Raw genomic sequence first — 24,386 nt, forward strand, 5'->3', positions numbered from 1 at the left:
TCAGACTGGCGGGACCTCCAAAGGGACACAGTCTTTCATCTGTTTCTCAGAATAGTTGGTCCATACCCTCGTTCAATCAATGAGTCTCTCTTCTATTTTGTTAAATCTTTCCAGAGAGAACGTTTCCATGATACTCCCTTAATGAACTGCTTCAGTGCTAAACAACCCTCACCATTTGAAGGTTCTTCCTTCTGTTTAGACTCAGTCCACTTTTCTTGATTCAATTATTGAGAGTTTGAGCAGGGCTAGTTACCACATAGTCTAGCATGGCTGTCTCAGAAATGGTTCCGAAGCCATCCGGTCTCTAGTAGTGCCTTCAGCGGTGTGATGTTGGGCAAATCACTTAACCTCTCCATGCCTCAATGTCCCACCTTGCTCAGCTTGTGCATCTGAGCCATAGTTTCCTCCTCTGCTAAAGGCGATATCTTCCCTGGCTTGGTGGGCATCTTTGTTGTAGAACAGTATGCTGTAATTACTATTTATGCATACACTCTCCCACTGGACAGTGAACTCTAAGAAGGAGGTAACCACGTCTTCATATCTCCTCCAGCGTCTAGAGTTGTGCCAAAGAAGCGGAGTAGAATAATCTGTAGCCAAAATATTCTATGGCGAATTTTCCGCATCCACCTACAATTACAGGTTTCAGGATGGACTCCACTCCGCCCTTCTCTTCACACCAGTTGTAAGCTGGGGTACGGGTGGAGACAGGGCCCGGGAGGCTAACACTAAGCTCGCTTGCAAGAGGTTAAGACTGGTCAGGAATGTGGTCAGCCGGGGTCGCGGGTGGGGGCGATGGTGCAACTACACTTCGGCCACGTTTTCTGTTTGCGCTTTTATTTTAGGGTGTGGGGTAGGGCTGAGCTCCCTGCAGCTCTGCAGAAGTAACACACGGCTAGCTGCGCCCGGAATTTCCCAGGAACTCGGTGAGAACCTTTGGTGCTGGCGGCAGGCGCACTCCAGCGCCCCGAAGACGACGAAGTCCTGGCCGGGTCAGCCCAGGTGGGGGTGACGCACCTGGAAAGTCGTCCGCAGCAGGCTGGGTAGAACCACAGCAGCAAGGAGTGGGGGGATACATCACAGATGATCGCAGGCAGAAGCGTTGATCTGCACACACGGAAACATCGAGAACTCTCACGCACAGAGGACAGAAGCATGCACTGCCCTACGGACGGTAGTCATGGGGGGCGACACCAGGCAGAGTCTCCCAAACCAGAGTGCAGTGGTTGATTCCAAGTCCAAGATGGTTGCAGCACAGTTGGAGCTCTAGGCAAGCAAGGACTGGACCTGTGGGCGGGACCTGTGGGCGGGGTCTGCCCTGTGGGCGGGGCCTTGCGTGGGCGGGGCCAGGTGCTGGGCTGTCTCTGCTTGTCAAAAGGCTGCCGCGCAGCCAGACCTCGCCGGGAACGCGGAGCAGCGTGCCCACCCGCCAGACCAGGTGCGGACCGGGGAGCGGCGGGGAAGGGGGCCCCCGGGTCGGGATTAGTCCCGGGGTGGGGGCGTCAGGAGTACCAGGCCTGAGTGTCCAGGTGCAAAACTAGAGTCTAAGTCGCAGGGGCAAACTTGGCGACTAAGATCCGGGCTGTCGTGCCATGAGGCTGGGTCACCGAAGGGACAGACACTGTGGTCTGAGAAAGAGTTGAAGTTCATGCCAGGCTGGCGAGGGAGCAGCGACCTCTCCGTGCCCAAGCAGCTTAAAGCAGATACGGTCCGCTAGCACAGTGCTCAGCACTTGGGCAACAAGAACGTTTGTTTCCTTCCTCTGTCGGGGTGCCTTGGCATGGAGTGGAGGAATAAGACTGGGCGAGATTGGCTGTCGATGGTGCTAATGTCTCTTAGGGGTGGACTGTGTGTGGCCTTATTATCTTGTAGGACCCAAGTATGGTCACTTGCCATGGTGGATCTTTTAAGTAGAGTGTTTCTCTTTTCTTTTCTTTCATTTTCTTTTTTCTTTTCTTGACTTTTTAACCACTAATGACTTTAGACCCAGTTGGCCCTAGGGCACTGGCTTTATGTTTCAGGAGCTGTCCATAAATGCCCAGCCGAAATCAGGGGCAAGCATCTAATAGAGGAGGGGGCTCAGGGAGTAGTTTCTGTTTTGGAGAGTGAGGAGCTGGCACGTTGTGGGCAGTGGGTGAGGAGGATTCCAGGGAAGTATCTAGGAGGGCACATGTGTTCTCGAGGGAGCAATGGACATTGCCCACCTCCCCATGGACTACTGAGGCTGAGACCCAGGCTGCCTGAGCTGGGAGAGCCCTGGGTCTCTGAGCCCAGGCCCTTCCCGCATCTCCTCCTCCTCTTTCTCCTCCTCCTCTTCCTCCTCCTACTCTGTGTGGTGAGTGAGTCAGCCTCCTGTCTGGGCTCAGTTGCAGCCAGAAGGGCCAGAGCCCAGGCAAGCAGTTGGGCAGGCATTTTGGGAGCATTGCTGAAGCTCTCCTGGGCAGAGTTCAGCTCTGCTCCGGCTCCCGGCTGCAAGGCCATCTTCCTCATGGCCGGTGGTGGCCACTTCTGAAGGAAACACCCAGCACAGCAATCATTGTGGATGGCTATGATATGATTCCAGGAGGGATTATGTGAAGGGATTATGGCTTTGTGGTAAATCCACAGCTCTTCTCCTTCCAGGATCAGGAGGAGCATCCCAGCACTGCAGACTTTTCTAGCCCCTCATTCCATGTCTGCCCCTGAGCTTATTAGCTGCCCGTCTCTGTTAGTGAGGTGGGTGTGCACAAGAAGGCAGGAAGGTTCTGCAGCTAGGGAAGCCATGGTGTTGGCAAAGGTTTTAAGCCAGGCTAGGAAGTGGAGGTGATTTGCTGAGGCAGAAATGGATTATTCAGACACTGGAGTCTCAACTCTATGAACCAAAAGTATTGTGTATTGGGGGGTCTTCCTCGTCCCTTCCTTGCCAAGGTGCTGGAGGGATTGTGGGTCCTTTTGGGATGGTGTCAGGACTAGGGTGCAGTCAGGCCTGGAGGTAGTAGGACTGCAGTTTTTTCTCTGGCTTTTGTTTTGGAACCTTCAGATCCTTGAGCAGAAATAGAGGCCCCCAGAGTCCATTGCCCCTCATTCAACTGGCCTCTCTGAACCCATTGGAGAAAATTCCACAGCCAGTTGTGGGGCTGAATCAAACTGGAAAAAAAACCTGGGGAATTCAGTCGGTACTCTGGCTGGTCCTATGGCTTCTGTTTGGCTGATCTCTCATCAGGCACAACTTGGACCCTTTCCACGGCAAAGAATGAAAAGGGAGGGGAGAAAAAACTTCAGAAAAAAGGAGAGTGGGACAGGAAGGAGGAAGAGAGTTCGAAAGCTTTCCTGACCCCTCACAGCTCTTCAGCCAGGACTTTATTTATATAAATACTGTGGAAGGTCTGATGCTGTCAGGGTGCACTGGCTATTGGTGTTTAAGGTCTCTCAGTCTTCCTCCTCTTTTCAACCTCAGAACTGTCTCCTTTAGGGACTGAGTCCCCAAGAAAGCACCACAAGGACCTCTTGGTCCCCCACCCTTCACTCCCAGAATAGCTAGTGTCTAAAGCCAATGTTTTCCATGTTTGGAGAAAGGCCTGGGGCTCAGTGGACCAGACCACATGGTTATCCACAATAGGAGAAGGCATTTCGGTCATTCCGCTCTTTACCCCACATCCGAAGGAGGCAGCGGCCATCCCGGCGGATCGGCCACTGCTGGGAGCCAGCAGGTGGGTTCTAGTGGCCAGGGAGCCAGAGTCAGGAGCACCTGGAAGGTTGAGCTAGTATGACATTCTGGTTGGTTACCGGACAGGATGAGTTACAGGACTCCAGTTTCCCACTTGTCACTGCTGCAAGTCTGTTTTGCATGCAGGTAGAGAGAAGTAAGGAAAATGCCAGGGTTTGATTGACAGCCTCTTGTTTGCTCAGAATGACGCCAGACCCTCTGAGCATGAGAGGAAGCAGAACCCACCAGACCAGGCCTCTTCCCAGAGACGGTCTGAGTCCAGGATGGGCAGCTCTGGCTGTTGCTCTGGGCCACCAGGACCTCACTTCTAGTTACATTTCTCTGATTCCCCCTTGACCCTCTTGCGTCAGTGCCCTCATGGATGTGCTGGCGAGTGACCATGTAACTTATTGTCTATTGAGACTTTTGCATGAAAGGAGGTGCTATTAATAGTTATGTCAGTACAATAAACCAAAACTGTCCCAGGCAGAGTGGCATATGTAATCATTCTAGTAAATATCACTCGAGACCTAGTGGAGGTCACAGAGGGAAAGGTAGGTGGAAATGGGTTTAATGAGGAGGAGAAAATGGGGGTGGTACTTAATGGGGAGGGGAAGATGGGGATAGCTTAATTCTGAGGGCAGCCTCCCCCGCTCCCCCCAGCCTGCTCCCCACGTATTATCAGCCAATTTCCCTCTTCTCCCCGAGGGCAGCCCTGCTCCCAGCCACCCTCTCCCAGGACCCAGCCTACCTCTCATTCGGGTGCCTTCCTTTCACCCTTGACTTGTGAATGGCTTCACCTTTGGTTTTCCTGCCCCACCCCTACCTCAGACAGGGACAGGAAGGCCTGCCAATTTCCCTTTAGCTGCCCCTGGGGGAATCGGATTTATAATAGAGCCAAGACTCAGCCCCATGCTTCCTCTTCCCTCTTCCCCCATTTCTGCTTCCCCGATTTCTGGGGGCCACACCATTCCACGGGAACATCCAGCTCTAACGCAGGTAAACAACTAGAAAGGGAAGCGTAGTCAAACCTTGCCCATGTGGAAAAGGGACACAGGTCACGTGTAATCAGGTTCCGGGGACATGGTAAGCAAAGTGGAAGCCAGAGCCAGAGAGAAGCTGCTTCGCAGGAGATGGGGGTCAGTTCCTGGGCCACTGGAGTTTAACTCCCTGGTCTGATCTGACTATTGGGGAAATGGTCCAGGGTGGAGACAGGCTGTTCTTGCTCAACCCAAGCCATAGGCGTTGGTGGCAGTGACTGCATCCTGCCCTGGTGACATGTGGAAGAGAAACTGCCCTCCCTTCTGAGTCCTTGGTCGTTGTGGTCCAGATGCTCAGGGTGGATTCCCTGGAGAGTCCCCAGAGCAAGTGTTCGAGTGATGGGGACGTCAGCGAGGAGGGGTGGAGCCTCCTTGATGACTGCAGTGGTTCTCTCTATTCTGCAGAAAGGAAGTCATTCTCGTCACTGACAAATGACAAAGGCAAAGGAAGACCTTTTGGGAAGTCCCACCCTTTGAAGTGACTTATGGGGAGGTGGGAAGGGAAGATACCTCCTGGATCGGCAAGGAGAGGATGGGGGGCTGATCAGTAAATGGCAGGAGTGAGAGGCAGAAGCAGCAGGCTTCTGAGTGTGTGTCATGCTTTTGCAAACCTGCCCTGCAGGTCCCGTGCCAAGGAATAGACCAAGCAGTGTTCCCACAACCAGATGCCACACAAAGTCCCCATTCTGCACAGGGGAGAGTCCTGATCCTGAGCAGGGTGTGGGCAGCTGCACCAGCGGGAAAGTGGAGTTTGGGCAGGACCAGCAGCTGGTTCCTGGGAAGCTGCTGCCTCTCACTGGCCTTCTGATGACAGGTTGGAACTTTGAGGTGTTATGCAAGGTGACATTCAAGGCCCTGTGGGGCACCTAAGGCTTTGCTGGTAACACATCCAGTGTGTGCCACCTGCTGGCACTGAAGCTGTAGCTCCAGGAACAGCTACTTACGGAGCCCTCACTTGTACCAGGTGCTGTGCTAGGTACACGGCATAGGCAGCCTCCCGGGCCTGCCGCCATCTGAGAGAGAGAACTGCTGTGATCCTTTCACAAATGGAAGCTGAATCTCGGTGAGATTGAGAAGCGTGCCAAGGTGACACAGCTGGTGAGTGGGAGTGTCAGGATTCACACTCGGGTCTGTCTTAACCTCCATGGAACCCTACCACCTCTACATTTATGGACAGCCACAGGGCATTCAGGGCCATGCCTTGCACATAATAGGCCTGCAATAAATGTTTGTGCGCGGCAGGGTTAGATTCACTAACTAGTTTGAACAAGTTGACCTGGGAGCAAGCTTGGTTTGCCCAAAGGTTACTCTGGGGACAGTGGCTTCTCAGAAGGAGCCTCTCTCTGCCAGCACCCTCAGGCCTCCGTGCAGTCCTGGGTAGCTTACTTGGGTAAAAACAGCTGACAGGAACCTGAGAGAGGTGGCTCTGTGCAGGGTGATCGCATGGGAGCAAATAAGACTTGAATGGTCTGGAAGGCAAATAAGAAACACTTTCAACTTCAAGCAAGCCACTTTATTGATAATCTTCTCTGAGCTAAGTGTGCCAAGAAAGAAAAGGCCATTGTCCCATTGTCACCTGGGAGCTATTCTTGCCTTGTTTACCTCTTCCCTTCCTGGCTACCCTTAAAGAATACTCTTGAATCTAGCCCGCATGGAGGGGGACGTGGACTCTAGCCTCATCTGATAGGCTCTGCTGGGCATTGTGCCCATCACTCTGCTTGTCTCCTTCCATCATCACAGCTTCTCTTTGGAGTAAGTTACTATGATTCTCTCCAGCGTATATGTGGTGAAAATATGGTTTAAAGAAGTGCAGTAACCTGCTCACGGCTGCAATGTTAATCTGTGACCATGCTCTATACCCCTTGCTGGTGCAGGGCTGGTCTTACAAACCCCTCCAAGTGCCAGAGCCCAGACACAGAGGTAGAAGGAGAAAACACTCAGCTTACCGTCCTCAGCTCTGGTTCTCAGGGTTCCTTGGTATACGGCTGACATTTTAGGCAGTGCTATTAAAAGCTGAGCCAGCAGCCTGGTGGGATGAGCGAAACACAGGGTTTGCATTTTGGGTTCAAATCCTGGTTTTATCACTTTCTGGCTTGTGTCCTTGGGCAAGTTTCTTAATCTCTTCAAATCTCAGTTTTCTTATCTGTAAACTGGGGGTTATAATAACTCACGTGTAGGATTGCGTGAGTATTGAAGATGATCTAAATCAAGCGCCTGGGATGACATAGGCCCTTGAAAAGCATGTGCAGACAGTCATTCAGTAGATACATGTCAAGGGCCTTCTGTGTGCCAGGTAGTATTCAAGAACCTGGGGATTTACTCAGTGAAAAGACTCTTACAGATGTTTTCAAATGTACTAGACCAGAAACTCATCATTGCAAGAGGTTTCTTTAGAATCCAGGAATGGCTGTCTGGGCTAAACTCAGATTCTGTACAATTTCTCTTTCTGTCATTTGTTAGCTGATGAGCGTGGGAAAGTCATTTAGCTTCTCAGAGTCTTCAGTTCTTTTTTTTTTATTTTTTAAACTGTGAAATATATCGTGCACACATGAGTATGCAATACACTTATGTATAGATTAAAGAACAATATAATATATCCTGTACCTGCCCCCGAAGTTCAGAATGGAACATTTACAGTACCAGAGAAGCACCCTTTGCCCTGCCCATTTGCATCCTCTTCCTCATTCTCTACTCCGCAGTAATTAATATTTTGAACTTTGGTTAATTATTTCCTTGCTTTTCTTTGTAAGTTATCATCTACATATGTTTTACAAAACAACATATTTAGTTCTACATGTCTTTGAAGTTTACATACATTTATGTTCTCTGTGATGCACTTTTTTTTTTACTCAATATCATGTCCCTGAGAGGCATCCATGCCAATACACCCAGCTGTAGCTCATGAGTTTTCACTGCCATGTGGTATTCGTTTGTGAGAATATGCCACATTCATACGTCTTCCCTCTTGTTGATGGGCGTTTGGGGGGTCCCTAGTTGGGGACCATTATGAGGAGATAATACTGCTTGGAATATGTTGTGCTCCTCTCCTGGCGCATATGTAGGCATTCTCCGGGGCACATCCCCAGGAATGGAATTGTTAGTTCAGACAAAGTTCCATGTTTGGCATTACTCTACAATGCCAAACTGTTTTCCACAGTGGTTGTACCCCCTCAAAACCCCCCTACTCCTCACAATAGTGAATAAAAGTTCTCCTTATTTCTCACTCTTTCAATATTTGGTACAGACTTCATTTCTAAACATTTTACTAGATGAGTTTCTGAAGTCCCTTTCAACTACAATAATTATACCATTCTTGACCTAAGGACCTAGTTTCTGGCTGATGTATATGCCAGTCTGGTGTGTTGTGCTCAGGTGGCTCCGGACGTGCCACAGCCTGACTGAGAGCCTGGGCAGGGTCTCTGGGTGCCCCTGAAGCACTTCCTCTCTGTGCTTCCACCAGCAGCGGGTGAGGGACCCAGGGCTCCACATCCTCCCCATACTTGGCATTCTGTTCCATTTACTCAAAAGCCTGGTGTCAGTGCTGAGCACATACGAGGTGCTCAATGAATGCCCACTGAATTGCATTTTTTGTCAAGTGCATTAAGAGGGATGTATGTTTTCTTTTCCTCGGGCATCAGTTTTGAGAAAAGGACATGGAAGTAACAGGAGCACATGTGTGCTAGCTAATCAAAGCACATGGGGCTGGGGGCTGTGATGGGATTTATGTCTGTCCAGGGCTCCTTGATCATTTCAAGGCTCCAGGTGAGGTAAACTGAATTTAATAGTCCGCACTGACCGATTGCTCAGAATCTGGCCTTGTTCTTTGACCGTCTGATTTGTCCAATCTGAGAAGCAGGGAGTGGCTGCAGGACTGGCAGAGAGACAACGGAGGTGGTGCCACGTGGAAGGAGCAGAATGCCCACAGAGAACCCCCTCTCCTTCCAAGGGTTGAACACTGTTCCTGGGGGTGCTGGTTTAAGAGGTGCTAGATGTACCCAGTGTTCTGGCAGCCACGTAAACAGCCAGCTGCCCACTCACCGGACAGAAGAATGTGGCTGGCTGGGCAGTTGCCTGGGCCACCCCAGCCCGAAATCCTGTAATTACTCATCTAGTCGGTGCCTGTCAGCTCTGGAGGCAGGGGAGCACCTCTGCTCGAGGCCTCCTCACCAGGCCCACGCTGGGCTCAGTGGCAGGGCCCCACCAACTCTCCCGCCATCCCCCACCCCCAACTCTGTCCCTGTGTTTCTCTCTGCATCAACCTTTGACCCTTCTGAAGCTTACATATCACATAATAGCTGCCAGTGATTATTATAACTTCCTCTATTCCAGACACTGTGTTCAGTGTTTCCCTGCATTTCTCATTTATGCCTCTAAATAATCTTATGCGTTAGAGAATATTATTTCCCCCGTTTTACAAAAGAGAGAACTGAGGTGCAAAGCAGTTAAGTGGCTTCATTTCTTGCCCAAAGCCACGGAGCTCTTAAATCAGAACCAAAGCTTAAGTTCAGGTCTTCCCAAGTCCTGAATGCATGTCGCTTCTTCGCCTGCTCATTACCTTTCCCACAGTGTCCAGGCACTCAGCTCGGTCCCCCCTGCCCCCACCCACCTCTCTAAGGAGGCTGGAAAGGGGGCAGCAGGTGGTGCCCATGGAGGGGAGTGGGGCAGTCCCAGGCTGGCCGGGAGGATGCTGGAAAACACCTTCGGGGCAGAGTTCTTTGTTCCAAACGCTCTGAATTGCTCGGCCTCTGCCAGGGGTGGGAAGGTACTCCTGTCCAGCCTATTTGGCAAGCTCACCAACGTCTTGGGTGCCATGATGTTAAGAAGTGGGGGGCGGACTGCCTCAGGTAAAATTCCATTATAATGAACTCCATCTGAGATCTGAACAGCTTTGTCGAAATGGAATTATGTTAACCTGTGGGCAGTGGAAGAACTCAAGTGTGCAGCTTGAGAATCTGGAGGTGAAATGGAGCTAATGTGCCACGGAGTGTTTCTCAGTGAAGCTCTGGAAAGGTTCGGAGCCTAGAAGGAAAGGAGTCAGACACACCCCCAGTTTCTTCTCAAACGCTGAGCTCCTGGACAGTTGGGGAAGGGCAGGGAGGAGAGAGCTTTGTGCTTAACTCCACCTGACAGGACCATGACTGCGCAAGCCCCGCTCTGCTGGGAGCCCCGGAGAACAGGCCTGAAACGCATCTCCCAAGCGTCACCATTCACAATACCTAACCCATCGCAGAAACACACAAGGGATGTTTATTGGGTGGAGATACGTTTGTAGGTAGACTGGGTCCCCTGAGCTAGAAGGGAGATTTGAAAGGCAATTGCTTTGTGTGGCTGACACATCTTTAAAGAGCTGGGCTGCAACTCACATAGATTCTCCCCAGTTATTGGACCAATGGCTCAGAATAACAAGCAACAACCTTTACTGCGCCGGTGCCTTGTGCCAGGCACTGTGCTAAGCACTTTACGTGCATTATTTCATGTAATCCTCAGACCTGTGAGGCCGGTATTGTTACTCTCCTCATTTTATAGGTGAGGAAACCGAAGTTTAGGGAGCCCAGGTCATTGGTTCTGGTCACACAGCTGGGAGGGAGCAGAAGGCAGGGTGGGGGTTCACACCTAGGCAGCCTGTTCTCTGCATCGCGTCTCTGTGATCACAGAGCTCCACTGGTGTCACTGTGGGCTGGTTCCGGGGGGTGAGGGCCTGGGGTAAGAGTGAGGCTGGAGGGATACAAACCCTGGTGGGATGGACTGGAGGGCACAAGCCTGGTCTAGGGGCAGTCTTGTCTCAGGCCAGCAGGGCGCCACTGGAACTGCAGCCCAGTGTGGCCAAATTATCTAATTTTAAAAATAGAAAAATAGACATCCAGATTGTTGTTGTTTTTTTCGAAAGTGCAATTTCTCTACTTTTCAAACAGTGACAACTAATTTAAAAATGTATAGTTACTGGTGGTGATGGGGGGGGCGGGGGGGTGGCACACAGAACACAGCCCAGTCACTGCAGGCCTCCCGTGTGTTCCCTGGTAGTTTCTTTCTTTTAACAGGTGCCTGTTACATAGAACGGGACCAGGAAAGTCCTCGTTTGGATAGGATTTCTCACTGAAGGCGCAACAGAGCACTCTCCGTGGGTACTTTGTAATGCAGAGTGAGGGTTTTTCTGAGAGAGATGATGAAATCTTTCGGTCTGATGATATTCCATGAATGAATCCTCTCTCCCTCCTCCCCTTTTTCCTCCCCTACTGTTTTCCAAGTTGTTTCTAATAAATATTTTTCTAATATTTATTAGAAAGGAAATTCTTAATAGAGAAATCAAACAGAAACTAACAGTAAGGAAAGGATCTCTAAGTATTAAAAAAAACATGGAATGTTCTGGAGGGCTTGGTAGGCAATGAATGGCGCTTACCACGTATGATCTGCACTTTGGGCCCTCCTGGTTGTGAGGGCCTCACGCTGCCAGAGAGGGTCATGCTCCGTGGAATACTTCAGAATGTTCTCTCACGGCCTCTGCTCTACTTTACACCTGAATCTAGTCCTCCTCCTTCTCATAAATACTGGGAGAATAATAGTAACCTCATTAAGTAACATGTTCATGGGTTATAACGATTTTTATAACACACTTTAAATATTTCATCTCTGCTAATACAACAGTCCCATGAGGTGGGCAAACAGGTGTAGAATCCCCTTTGTGAGGCTTGGTGAGGTGGCAGCGTAGGCGTGGAGGACTGAAGCCCACTGTGCAGGGAGCCCCGGGCTTCCACCGGCCTTTCCTCACCTGCCGCCCTCACTCCTCACCTGGGGTCCACAGGTGGAGGTAGGTGGGGCAGATGGTAAGTCCTGAGCCCCTGACTAAGGTCCCCACCACCCTGAGAATCTTGATCCAGGGGAAGTGGGGGGTAGACATGGGAAAAATTCCCTAAACTGACTCTGGGTGGCCGGTGGCCAGCCTTCTCCCATGCCTACCCCTACTGCCGGTCACCCTGAGCTATTGTTCCCAAAGCTGAGCAGAAAATAGCTCACTAGGGAATTATTTTTGTCTCTGTTAAACTTCAATCCCTGAAGAACCTGGCTGCAGAGTTGTTTTTCAGGTCAGGGGGAGTTCTGGGAAAAGTAAGAGGCAGGGGAGCAAAGGGGAAGTAGTGGGTGGAGGGGCCGTCACTTCTCCCCACTGGGCGGTGATGGGCCACAGCCGCTGGCCTCCCCCTTCCCATCAGCCTGCCTGACTGGCAGCAGCTCCAGCTGACAGAGAGGAGCCTGCTCAGCCAGCCAGAGCGGAGTTTCACTCACAGCTCCTTCAGTTGGGCGCAGGCTATGAGCTGGTGCATCACATCTCTTCCCCGGGGATGCTTGCCTTTGCTGGAAAGAGTTGGGTGAAGGGAGTAGGATGTCTGTTACCCTGTACGGAGGCCCAGGTGGGCAGCCAGGGCAGAGCAGGGCAGCCAGCTGACTGCTGAGGAAGGAAAGAGGTCGTTTCTCTGGAGACCCTGGTTTAGCGCCTCCTGAGGCAGTGTTGAATGCTGCTCTGTGTAGTAAATCTGTGCCATCTTTGCCCCTGGGCACCAAAGAAAAACAAGGAAGAGGAAGATGGCCAATGGGTAGGGTGGGGGAGGGGGGTTATAGTTTGGAGGGAGTGCATGGGTTACCACAAAGGGAGTTATTTCATACCACTTGGTGGCCCTGGGAATCTCCTGATAGATTAGGACATTTTGACCCGAAACATTGAAACCAAATGATATCTTCTATCATAGCTCTGAGGGAAAGGCTGAGCTTGTATTACATAAGCCAGCAGTGATGTGGACACCCTGATTCAGAGTGTGGGCTGGCATGTGCCCACACGTGCAGGGGACTTCCCACACATGTCCATGGTGCACGTTGTTTGTGACCATCGTGTATTTATGGCTGATGCTCTTCCTCAGAGTGATTCCTGGAAACGAGGAAGTGACCTTGTTGACCAGGAGAGAGGAGTGGGCCCTGGGGTTGGGTGGAGTTGGGTTTGGGATCAGTTGGCTGTGTGGTAACTTGGGTCTCCCTGTGCCCAGCAACCATATCTGCCACCCTGGACAGATTGATGCATTAAATATGGATTGAGCTGGTGATGTGTGACTGAGAGTTCACCAACTTCCATCTGCCCTTATTGAACCTTTTGTTCTTTCTTTTCATTTTCTCTCAGAAAACAGTTTTCCCTATTCATCTGGGCTGAATTTTCCAGAACTCTCTCCTCTATTTCTCCCTTCCAGCTCAGTTACTGATGGTCCAGGGTAATGGATTCCACTCCCCCCGCCCCCCAGCCCCAAAGGAGGGTAGGAGTGGTGGTTCTGGATGTGTACCAGCTGGGACCTTAACTGAGCTACAGGGGTGGCCGCTGCTTTGCTGACCTTGGGGGCCCTTTTCAAACAAATTGATGGGAGGGGGGCCCGTTTTAATTTACTTTACAACACTCAAGGCTGATTCATTTTGGAATGATTCAGGGGATCTGAATGGAGCCTGAAAGTCTTCCGTTTCAAAATATTATTACAATAATTAAAAATTCCTGGTATTCAATTCTCAGTGGTTTTACTAGAAGAAGTATGCAGTAGAAGAAAGAATAGAATATACTTCCTATTAAAATGGCCAGTTGTTCCATCTCTTCCTGATGCCCCCTCTCTCTTTCCAGCCATGCAGAGTAGTTTCTCTGCCTCAGCTACACTCTTTCCCTTTTGCTGCTTAGCCTTTGCACATGCATATCTGCTAGGGACCCTTGTTCTCCTTCTTACCACTGCCTGTCTCAGTGGAGAGGCTGGGAAGTCACCTTCTCTAAAGAATCTTCTCTACCTGGCCAACACAGGCCAGATGTTCTCCTGCACACTTCATCACCCTGTGCGTACCTGTACCACAGCACGGACTGCACTGAGCTGTAGTTCCTGTTGGCCTCCCCCAGTACACTGTGCGCTTTAAGATGGCAGTGTCTGTGTGTGGCTCGCCATCATGTCCGTGACTTCTAATACAGGGCTTGCCACATAGTCAAGTACTTAAAACCAGGCAGGTGTCACCATCAAGGATAAGGCATAGGAAGCCAGAACCAATGCCTGCCAAGAAGAAATGCTGTGGCTCCCCTGGCTTTCCAAGGGGTCCCCTAGAGGAAATCTACTCAGAAGAATGCTGGAACCTGACCATACAGAAGCTCTGGAAAAGCTCTCAAGGGGGGAATCATTCTAATCAGGACCCGAGGAGCAGCTGTTCACCCAGGGTGACTGCTCTGCTCTCTAGGTGAATGGGAACCTCCCTGTTGGCCTCAGCCCTAGCTTCATGAATACATGAGGAGTGTCTACCCTGGCGAACAACCCAGAAGATAGAGAGGGTGCCTTTAGGTAAGTCATCCTCTTATGGGATGGAAGCTGCCTGATAGAGAGTTATCCCAGCCCTCCCCATCTCAGAGGATCCGGGTTCCTTTACTGATTCTGACAGAGGCTTCAGAATCTATCCCACGATAAGTGAATGGCCTCCCAAATCCTCCAAGAGCTGGAGGCAACCAGGAGTCCAGGCCCACTGAGCCATAGCCAGCCCAGTGTCTAGGTTAGGGGTCACAGCAAGGCTACCTGCTGCCAGGGCATCTTCAGCCTTCACTGCCACCTTCAGGTTCCGCCCCCCTGGCACCCCACTGCAGCCTTTCCCAGTGCTCTGCCTTCTGCTGCATGCACTGATGGGTGGAGGAGGAGGTGCCACTGCCTTGATGATGAACAGGGGGACATGATGGGATTGCTGAGCTTCAGGCCCCACTAAGAGGAGAACAGATGCATGACAGATGTAGGACAAGCTCTAGATGACATAGGAGGTAGGAGAGAGACAGTGCTGGGTGACAGAGGGAAGGGAAGGGTGATGAGCATGAGAAAGGTTCGTAATCAGTGACACCTTAGAAGCCACAGGCCTTACATTCCTTATGGAGGAAAAGTCCACATGTGTGATTCAGCCACCCTGCTCGTTGGAGAGACAGTAGAATGATCCATTTCTCCCCACCCTGAGCAGCCAGATTTTTGGAAGCCACAGCCAATGGGTGGGTTGGTCAGTTGCTTCCCAGTTCAGCAGAAATGTGGCTCTCTGGGCAACGTTTGCTTGGAGTGGAGCGTTTGGGGTGAGAGCGGGCTTCCCGCCCCCACAGCATCTCTTTGGGCCCTGCAAGTCTTCTCATTTTCCAGGCCCTCAGCTCACCAACTATTGTATAACAGCTATAGTTCTAAAAATGAGCTAACATATACAACTACAGTGTGCCAGGAGCCGTGCTGAGTGCGACCCAGATACCTTGGTCCCCGCAATAGCCCTGAGACAGCAGTGCTATCATGTCTCCAGGAATGGATTGGTGAGAGCTGGATGGTGGTTGGGTAACCAAGGGCGTCAGCTGGCCATGTTGGTTGTGAGGTAAACAAGGGATGTGATGCCAAGGATCTTGAGTATCTCAGAGCTGGCGGGCCCGGGGGATGGGTACTGTCCTTCATACAGAACAGGAAAAGTCTGAGTGATTCAGAGATCACACTGGTCCCAGAAGAAAAATGAGGAAAAGGAGACTGGCTAGGGAGGCTGTGGGTGGAGCGGGCCTCCAAGCCATCTGTCTGAGCAAGGGTGGACTTGGGCTGGAGGAATGCTTAGTCTGGGTAGAGGCTAAAAACTGGCCTGAGAATCTCTTGGGAAAAAGAAGCAGCTCTCTCCTGCTGTTCTGCGGCCATTGGAGTCTTATGTGGGGAGGGGGGATTTCATTACCCGTCAACTGCATCAGCAACAGCAGGGGTTCAGGTCTCCCTGAAGAGGGCTAGCCTCACTCACCCTGTATTCTTGATGTTCTTCCTTTGGGCCGCCTTGGTTTCTATTCCATGGTCTCCAAGTCACCGGACACAAAGTCTCCCTGCCCTATCAACTTTCACCTGTAGCTGATACCCCAGGGAAGTACCCTCATCCTGGTATCTCAGGAAAGCAACCCAGAAGAGGGAGAGAGCAGGTCAGGTGTATCCTACTTCCCTCTCAAATGGGGATGGGGAACCTTTTTTATGCCAAGGGCCATTTAGACATTTATAATATTCTCAGGCCATACAAAATTATCAACTTAAAAATTAGCCTATATTTAGTCACACATTTAATTAAGTCATTCCTGATGCCTTGTCAGGGCCAGACCAAATGATTTCGCAGGCCTTATACAGCCTACGGGCCAGGCGTTCCCCACCCCTGCTTTAAAATATTCCCTGTCCTCAGTCCTCGTCCATTTCTTCAGGCCATGACGCCAGAGCAAGGGAGCTGGAGTTGGTCAGGCAGGACCACCCACCTCTTTGTTTCTCTGTATTGCGTGTATGGATGGAGGTTGTGTTGGGTGGTCCTACTGCAGTCTACACCAGGCTTCCTGCGTGGCCTCCCACAGCTCCCCTCCTCTGAAGAATGAAATTCCCTTTCCTCTCGTGGCCCATTTCTCTCTCACCCGACTCTATCCCCTTGGAAGCTGCTCAGGCTGGCGATGAGAGGTCTTGGGATTTGGCCAGGGCGGAGGTGGAGAGTCACTTTTCCTTGTTGTGTGGCTTTGGACAAGTCGCTCCCCCTCTGATGGTCTCATTTCCTTCAACTGTAAAACCAGAGATATTGGGCTGTAGCTTATGAATGGGTTGGTGCCCTATGCTTCCCTGGCCACTGCTGCTGCCCACACTTTCCAGCAGTGACAGGGCATGGCCTGCCTGTTACCTGGAGAGCAGTAATCAACCCAGAAATCTTGTTGACAAGGCTGAGGGCAGAGTTTCCACTGGAAAAAAGCAGCTTGCAGGAATAATTGCTGTAGATAAGAAATGGAAATATATCAAAGTAAGCTATGTATCTCCTGCTCCATGGCCTGAGGCCTCCTGAGACCCTGCCCCTAGACGCTGCTTGGCTCCAAGAAGCTGCCAGTGCTCTCAAGAGTGACAGGACAAGCAGCCAAGGAAGTCCTGGTGAGTGGCCAGGCCAGGGAGTTTGCAGCCTCATTTCTCTGGAGTGACCTGTTAACCCTTGACACTGCATGGGGCGTTAGCCCTTGACTTTTAGAAGATTCTCCAAGGCGCTGTCTATTCCCCAAAGAGTTATTTGCTGAGATTGTGGGTTCAATCCCCGGTTGGGGCACGTGTGGGAGGCAACCAATTGATGTTCTCTCTCACATCAATCTTTCTCTCTTCTCTATCCACCCCCCCCTTCCTCTCTCTAAAGTCAAATTTTTTAAAAAGAAGCACCTTCAGAGCTAAACTCCTTTGTGCAACTGCTGAGTCATCAGCCACTTCATTTCCCATCATTCAGTCAGTCATTGAATAGCTCGATGCACCTCATCTGTGTCTTAGAGCTCAGTGCTGGGGCCAGCCTACCCTGGAAACAATGGCGCCCCAGACGGAGGAGGCAGGAAGGCTTGGTAGAGCTCATGCAGCTGTTCACACTCCTCCACAGCGTCCTTTTCTTGAGCTAAAGTTTGTCCTCCCCAGGTGAAGGCCACGGAGGCCGATGCTGCCTGCATTCACCCTTACTTACCCTGTGGGACTCAAGATCATACCTGGCAAATTTATGAGGTCAAATCAAATTCAATGTAGCCCAGTCTAGCCTCCTCTGCTTCTCCCCTGCCACCTCACTCACATCATAACAATTTTCCTTTCTTTCTTTTTCATGACAATTTTTTCAGCAGATGGAAAATGGGCCCCTTTTTCTAATTTGCACAGTGGCACCATGTGGTGGCCCTGCTGACCCCTCCCCTAGAGACCCCGCGGGAATGGCCTACTAGGTATATCTTGGGTGGCTGCAAAGAGCTGGTCTAGGACCAGTGATCTAAGCAACATAATGAAGAACTTTCTAAACATAGAGCCATCCAAAGAGAGTGGATTGCCCTGGGAGATTGTTCTCCATGAGGAAAAATGTTCAAGCGCAGGCTAGCAAACTGGCTAGAATGTTATAGGGGTGGGGGGCGGTTTAGGTGGTTAGACTAGGTGGTGTGAGGTTTCCTTCCCATCTTGAGATGTTCTGAGATGACTGGTATCTGTTTGCTTTGACTTTGGACATTGTAGTCTGCAGAAAAAAATTTCCAACCATTATCACCCATATTTAAAACATGTGCATGCAGGAGCTGGGGAGACAACGGGGGTAAGAAGTGGTTTGCACAAGGTATCTATTTCTACAGTACGCTCCCTCTCTTCTTGCCCTCATTTTTGCCCTGTTCCCCCTCGGCTTCTTTTGGGAGGTAGGTAATGCCGAGACTGTTCTGGAAAAAGAGTGTGGGTATATGTTTGGGCTAGTGGAGAAGGAAGAAGGGGCATCACCCTGGCTGGCCATGATATTGCTGTGCCTAAGTTACAGTGGCATAAAAAGATGCCAAATAAAGAATAAGGTGGGTCAAACAGTGTTCACCACTCTATGGGCAGAGCTGGAAGGATGAGTAAATGCGAAGCTGCGAGGAAAGGGCGTGCACGCACATGCACAGATGTGGCTGGCATCCACACGGGCCTGCCTGCTCCCGAGAGCCCACGTGTGGTTGACTCTGTACCAATTTTAGGAAGCAGCAGAGTTTTCTCCCCTTCTGGGAAATCACTTAGCTTTCTGTTTCTTCCTAGACAGAGGAGGATCTTGTGTCCATGTGAACAATTGGAAAGCCCAGTTTTGATCACTCCAGTTCCAAGCCCGCTGAGCTAGGCCCCACTCCTGCGCTTCCCTTCCCCATGGGGCTCCTTAGGGGCCACATCACTCCTGCCCTTTCTGCTCCTTAGCCTCTGAGGGTGAGTGGGCCTCCCTTGCACTACCATGTACGTTGGGACTCATCTGGTTACTGGGGGTCAGGGAAAGCTCGGTGAGGGAATCTCACTCCTGAATGGTCTTAGGCCTCATCGTGATGGGGATTCTAGCCTTGGGGTGGCACATTTTCAGAGCAGCAAAGCCCTAAGAGGTCAGACCTCTTGTCCACCACTTGTCCTCCCAGAGTCACAGCTGCAGCACCCTCAGGGCTCTGAGGAGAGTCCAGTGAATGTGGTGGCGTGACCCTGAGCCCAGTGACTCTTTGATCCTTGTCTTGCCTGGGCTCTGCCCAGGACACCCTGCAGACACCACTCCACAAGGCTGAGCCGATGAGACTTGGCCTGGGATGCCCATTTCCCAGAAGCCACTGGAAGATGGGGTGCCTGCTGTGTGAGCCGATGGGCAGACGTGCCGGAGAGGCAGTGGTTTTGGTTTGGATGACTGGAAGGAAACCTGTTATCTCTTCATTTCTTGCAAAGGCGAGGTCAGGCCTGGGGTCAGGTTCAGGCAGGCGTTTGATGTGGGATGCAGACCCTAGAGGAATGGAAGCCAGGGGCTTTCTGCAGGGCTGAGCTCCACCCCCTCTGCCTCTCTATGGCTCTGCACTGGGCTTTGGGTATTTCTAAAGCAGAGGCAGGAGGGGGTTGCTGTGGGGACAGCCCCAGCAAAAGTAGTGGGGCGTTCTGTGTACTCAGAACATGAATTGGGGGTGGGAGTTATGACGCGGCAAAGGGGGCTGGTAGTAAGTGGTGTTTTTCCACTTGCCCTTTTATTCACCCTGTGTCTTTGCCTCACATTCCATGCACTAGGACCTGAGAGCTACACCTAAGATAATCTCTCTGACAAGGACCATCCAGTAGTGCACAGCTGCATGGGGAGGGGAGGCCGGTATGTGGAATGGTATTTTCCCAGATAAGAGGGGCTGGTTGGCGCTAGCCGGTTTGGTTCAGTGGATAGAGTGTCATCCTGCGAACCAAAGGGTCCGTTTCGATTCCGGTCAAGGGCTTGTACCTCTGTTGCAGGCTCCTCCCTGGTCCGGGCCCTGGTCAGGGCACGTGCAGGAAGCAGCCAATTGATGTGTTTCTCTCACATCAATATTTCTCTCTGTCTTTCCCTCTCTCTTCCACTCTCTCTAAAATCAATGGAAAAATATCCTCGGGTGAGGATTACAAAAAAAAAAAAGAGTTGATTGGTAGAATGGAGGTCCTGACTGAGGCCTCCCATGCCCTGATTTTGGGAGCCTTGGGAGGAAAAGACATTTTCCCCTCGTGGCTTGGGAGTTATTCTTTTCATTACTCCCTGACTCAGAAGTGAGAGGTGTCCAGGGCTTTGGCTTGGGGAAATGACAGATGTTTCCCTTGGGAAAGCCAACTGAGCAGAGACTCCGGGCTAAGATGCCTAGGTTCATATCTGAGCTCCAGACACAATCGAGTTCTCTGTGCCTCAGTTTCCCACTCCTGAAATCGTAATAGTAACAGTACCCACCTCGAGGTTGTTGTGAGGACTAAATGAGTGAGTGCATGTGAAGAACTTGGGGCAGGGCCTGGCAGAGTGATAGTGTCTATGCTGATGCTTATCGCTGGGATGGGAGGAGCCAGCAGGAGGCAAGGGACGCACATGAGCATGGCAGTCAGCCTGTCCTCATGTGACCCCTGGCACCCCACTTGCCTGGCCATGGAACCCAGGGCAAGTCACTCAGAGTTCTCTGGACTTTGGTGCTGCCATCTGTAGAAGGGGCTGCTGCTCACCTCACAGGATGTTATGAGCTGACATGAGATCCTGCGTGCGAGCTTTGCAGACTGGCACACAGTAGGTACTCCATGCACTTTATTTTTTAAACTCAAGAGTGGTGTCTACCTGGATCTCATGTCTGACTTCTGAGCATCTTAGAGGTGAAGGGCAGGAAAGCAGGGATCCTTTCTGTTCCCACTGGGCTCTCACCTCAGCCTCTGGGAGCAAGCAGGGCATCTGAGGGTTGATAAGGCCAAGGGGTAGAATCCTGAAGTGCATGGTCAGCCGGGGCCTTGGGCAGTACAAGTAGAGGGAGCAAAGGAGAACTTAGCTTGGGGGTAAGTGACACCATGTTTGTCCCCAGCAGGTATGCCTCCTCCCACCCAAGGTCCTGGGCAGTGGGCCAGCCTAGCCCAGGTTACCTCAGCTCATGATTCACTGATGTCTTCCCCGGATGTTCCATGGGGCTGGCAGTGCCTGAGAGGGTGGCAAGTGGGCTCAGTGGGCTGGGCCCAGATCTTGGAAGCCCCTTCCCTGTCTAGTCAGGCCACTAGGAGGCAGGGAGACCAAAGTTGGGGGTCTAAGCCTTCCCCATCTGGGAGGCTGTCAGCAGGTTGCAGCGTCAGACACCTGCATATCTATATATCACCCCAGCCACCTCCTGTTGGCATCAGTGAGGGGAGGGTGTGTGTGTGTGTGTGTGTGTCTACGGGTGGATAAGCAGGGCTGGGTGTGGGTGGAAGTGGGGAGAGTGAAATTCTGCCAGCCCCACCTTGGTGACCCGTCAAGCCACTAAAACCCAGAATCTGAGCAGCAGAGTCACCTTCAGCCCTCACTGAGGCCGGGGGAGTTGAGAAACTGTCTGGGGAAGAGCTAAAAGTGGCAGAAAACATCCTGTTTGCGAGTGCGCAGCTGGATTTAACCCTTGCAGCACTGTGCCGCCTACACCCAGTCTCCACAGACAAGAGATCCCAGACACCTGTCATTGAAGCCGGCCAGGCCCTGGGCCGGACCCCAGCCTACAGCCCCCAGCTCCCCTAGGACACCCTGTGGCTCTACTTCTCCGAACACCCCTCACACCTGGGGTGAGGGCTATGGAGCAGGAGTGCCCCCTTATAAAGAAGCCCTCCTCCCCTTGACACCCTCTCTGCGAGGGGAGAGCCTCCAGTCCTCACTGCCCTCGCTGCTCCTTGCTACTGCCTGCCCCAGGGAGGGCCGTGCTGCCTGGCTCCTGCCCCTCAGCCCTGCCCGCTCTGACATGGCACGCCTGCCCTCAGCAAGTCACTTCTGTCAGGTTTCAGTCCCTGACCTGGAATCGATGTCCCTGAAAGAGCCTCTGTCACCGGCTTGCTGGGCTCCTTAGAGGACCGGCTGTGAGGTCAGTGCTGAGCTGTAAATAAAATGTTCCCTCTCTTTTCCTTTCAGAGCCCTTTCGGTCAGAAGTGTCTGCAAGAACTCACAGAAGGGACCCCTGGGCTCGCCTTACCTGCCCCCTGCTCCTCCAGGTGGGTGTTCCACCCTGACTTTCTGTCTCCCGGGGCGGGATGAGCCATGGGAAGGTGCTGGGCTAGGGGAGGGAGAGGTCACTACCCTGGGCTTCCCACATGCGGGTTGGCCCGTGTCAGCGGAATTTGAAGCAGCCCACAGCTGAGGCCCAGAGACCTGCCAGAGAGGCAGTGGGGGCTCAGAGGAAGGGGCCTGCTGCCTCCCAGGCTGGGACCCCCGGGGACCATCCAGCATGGTGATGTCTCCTCTCCCGCTCGCAGCTCCTCGTTCTCTCTCCTGCCTCCGGTCTCTGCCTGTGTACATTTGTGGGACGGCCAGGCCCCAGGCCAAAGATGCCCAGGCCTCTTCCAACTCTGGACTCTGGTCCTCGACTCTGGCTTCCTGGCATCAGCAAATAACCCCACGCAGGGCTGCATTTTCTCTAAGCTCACCCGGAAAAGGTGCTTTTCACCGGAAGCCTCTGGCTGCCGGGCCCAGCCCTTCGGCCTGCCTAACCCAGAGCTCCGCCAGGAGCCTTGCTGATGTCAAGTCCTCCCAACCCTCGTGTATCATCACATCTAATGAGCCCGTGTGATGCCGGCCATTTCTTACACGGATTTGACTGATGTTCCCCCACCCCCACATTTGACTTCTCTTTTCCACCAGATGTTTGGGCTCTTAGATGATGCAGACTCTGTGGCAACGTCATGATGACTGGGAGTTGCAACATCTCAGCTGACCTAAGGTTAAGCCACAGGCATCCTAGACAGTTTCTCTTATTGCCCTGCAGTGCTATTGGGCCCCTGGGATCCCTGCCCAAATGTTAGATGTGTGTGATAATCTCGTAGCCCAAGAGTCAGCCTAGACCTGGGGTGGATTATAGGGACACTGTTGACAGACCCACAGTCACTTTTTTTTTCCTTTTTAAATTATTTTAAATTTGTGAAATGTTTTCTGTATACAGACAGGCATATAAAACATAAAATAATGTTTTAATAATAAGATACCGTATACTTACCACTCAAAGAAATAGAATGTGGCTACTACATAATGCCTCCACATGCCCTTTCCCATGCCTATCTCACCCCCTCCAAGGTTAACAAAGGTTTCTGTTAACCATTGCATTCTTCTTTTTTTTTTTAAATAGTTTATTGATCTTTAGAGAGAGAAGAAAGGAGAGGGAAAAAGAAAAACATCAATGTGAGGACACAACATCGCCCCCTACTGGGGATCGAGCCTGCAACCCAGGCATGTGCTCCGACCAGGAATCAAACCTGCAGCCTCGTGGTGCACAGGATAACACTCAACAAACCGAGCCGCACCAGCCAGGGCTGCCTTGTTCTTTATTTGAACGTGTTTCTCTCTGCTCCTCTGTCTCTCTCTCTTTCTCTCCCCTCACACCTCTCTCTCTCTCTGTCTCTCTCTCTCTCTCTCAGTATATACAAACATGATAGTTGAACAAGTGTCAATCTAGCTGCAATAGGAAGAGGTAACAGTGTCACTATTATTACATTAAAGTTCCCAGCAGAAGAAGAGCTGAAGGAGAAAGTTAGGGGACCTACTACACCTGTCCGCGATCAGGGCTCCTCTGTGCCTTTGGGACTGACATTCCATATCCTTATCTGTCCCACTTTCCCTTGGCTTGAAGCTCTTTGTGGAACTTTTTAAAAATTAAGTATTCATTTTGTGCATTTTATAATCATAGTTGCTAGAGATACCTCAGGGTTTGGGCTTCTCTGGGCCTCATGTGTAAAGAGAGTGATAATAGCATTTCCCGCATTGGGGTGATATGAAGATGAACTGAAATAAAACTCTCATGGGCTTTGAAGTGTCAAACCCTGGCCCAGAGAGCATGGGTGGGAGGGTGCACAGAAGGGTGCTTATCCCCTCGTAACTGGCCTTCTCTCTTATTTTTCTTCTGACCTGAGGGACCCTCCTACTGTGGGGCCAAGGGGCCACTTACACCTGTGATGACCCTTGCGAAGACTCAGATAAAGCTGGGAGGCAGCAGGGTCTGAACCCATTTCAGGGAGGCCCCAGGTGCCCCAGAAGCAGCTCTGAGGCTGACTGTGTTCAGGATCAGAGGCAGCAGGTGGAGCCAAGGGCCCAGCGTGCACAATGGGAGAGTCACGTCAGCTGTTTCCTGAAAAGGATTTCTCTGAACTATTATAGTTTGTTCCTTCTATCTCTTTCCCCCTTTTCTCAAGTTTGAAATCCATCTCTAGATGATAATGCTTATTTATAAAAGCCATCTCTGAAAACAAAATCAGTTCATTGTATATGACTCACATTACTCAGAAAGACATTGAAAAGAATATGCTAAATTTATACTGGGCGGGTGGGGGGGTGGGGGGGGGAGAGGGAAAAAGCTTGATTACCCTGGTAAACACAGCAGGGGCACAAGGCCTGTGGGTCCTGAGCCGGATGGCTGTGAGGAACTGGGACAGGAGTGACAAGGGCCCAGATTTGGGCGTGTGAGTCCTTTATTCCCTCGCCTTCAAGAACCGAGGGGATGAGAGGTCCTCTCTGCATGTGAGGTCTGAGGCTATGGGTGGTCCTCTCCTTTTCTCCTGAAGGGGCACTGGGCTCTGGGCAACACAGAGGCCTCTGACCTGCTGCTGATGCCAGTGGAGCTGATGCCAGTGGTGCACATATGTTCATTCATATAGTCCTTCCTCTCAACCTTTAAAGTAAAACTCCATTCTTCA

At 51.5% G+C, this 24,386-nt stretch overlaps 1 protein-coding gene across 1 annotated transcript in view; it reads left to right on the forward strand.

Annotated features, from left to right (window-relative positions):
* The first annotated feature begins 1,348 nt into the window (after positions 1–1,348).
* VDR (vitamin D receptor) overlaps positions 1,349–24,386 on the forward strand; it is a 67,906-nt gene continuing 44,868 nt past the window's right edge. The window contains exons 1-2 of the mRNA XM_036298307.1: positions 1,349–1,435; positions 21,619–21,698. The gene's annotated coding sequence lies outside the window, so the exon portion shown is untranslated. The remainder of the gene's footprint in view (positions 1,436–21,618; positions 21,699–24,386) is intronic.

The sequence above is a fragment of the Myotis myotis genome, unplaced genomic scaffold, assembly GCF_014108235.1.
Source record: "Myotis myotis isolate mMyoMyo1 unplaced genomic scaffold, mMyoMyo1.p scaffold_m19_p_3, whole genome shotgun sequence".
Taxonomy (NCBI): domain Eukaryota; kingdom Metazoa; phylum Chordata; class Mammalia; order Chiroptera; family Vespertilionidae; genus Myotis; species Myotis myotis.